The sequence below is a fragment of the Anneissia japonica genome, unplaced genomic scaffold, assembly GCF_011630105.1.
Source record: "Anneissia japonica isolate Jap-2015-1 unplaced genomic scaffold, ASM1163010v1 scaffold4054_len1135799_cov195, whole genome shotgun sequence".
In the NCBI taxonomy this organism is placed as follows: domain Eukaryota; kingdom Metazoa; phylum Echinodermata; class Crinoidea; order Comatulida; family Comatulidae; genus Anneissia; species Anneissia japonica.
The window spans coordinates 77,745-78,681 of record NW_022694605.1 but is presented as its reverse complement, the minus strand read 5'-3'; positions in this window follow the sequence as shown (position 1 = coordinate 78,681).

Here is a 937-nt window from a genome sequence, read left to right as displayed (position 1 = left end):
AATACTCGGTTTTTGCACTGATTTATTAAATATTTTTGGGACGTATTTCAATTTATTTACTTGTTCTTTCTATCGTTTTAATTTAAATTTTGTGAGTATTTGCTCAGTCAGCTTGCCAGATAGTAAAACAAAAACTCCAAACATTCTTATCATTTATCAATAATTTAATTAAATAATTTAACAAAATAGGGCCTAGTACAAACAACGAATACGTTAATTGAAATACGCCGCAAACCAAACGTAAATAAACACATTTTAATACGATTTTGCAATTATACAACTTCATTTATTTTTATAAAAATGTAGTACATAAAATAATCAAAATTCTAATTTTCAATTACACAATTATACATCACAAACGGCAATACGAACAAATCAACGACTGACAAGACTGTGGGATGAATATGTAGCTGGTATCCGGGGGGTTCATTCACTGATGACATCGGCAAGCCGACTACATTCACTGAGAGACGCGCTTGGCGTTATAGAAATTACCGGCGGCTCAACCGGTCATATCCCCTTTTAAGTACTAGTTAGTAGTAGGCCCTATATAGCCTCAGCCTGCCTAGCTAGCTAATAGTAACCTAGACGGAACGCTTTGGGTTTGGGAGTAGGCTTTTAATATTATAGTTTTATTTTATAATAAAATATTAATAATTATACGCTAGGTGGTTATACAAGCCGTAATAATACTAATGTTTGCATGCAATAAAATGATAACCATAACTATAAGTCCTTTTTGAAGGTTGAATTATTATTCAAGTTATTTTAACTAACAATAACATCATCCCAATATATTCAACATGTCTAGTTAAAAAATACATTGTATTTATAATTGGCATTATGAATGTATGTGTGTGTTCATTGTTTTATTTGTTTAAAACGTGTTTAAGCTAGAAAAGACAGCAAGAGTAATCGTAAATACAGTAATTCGCTG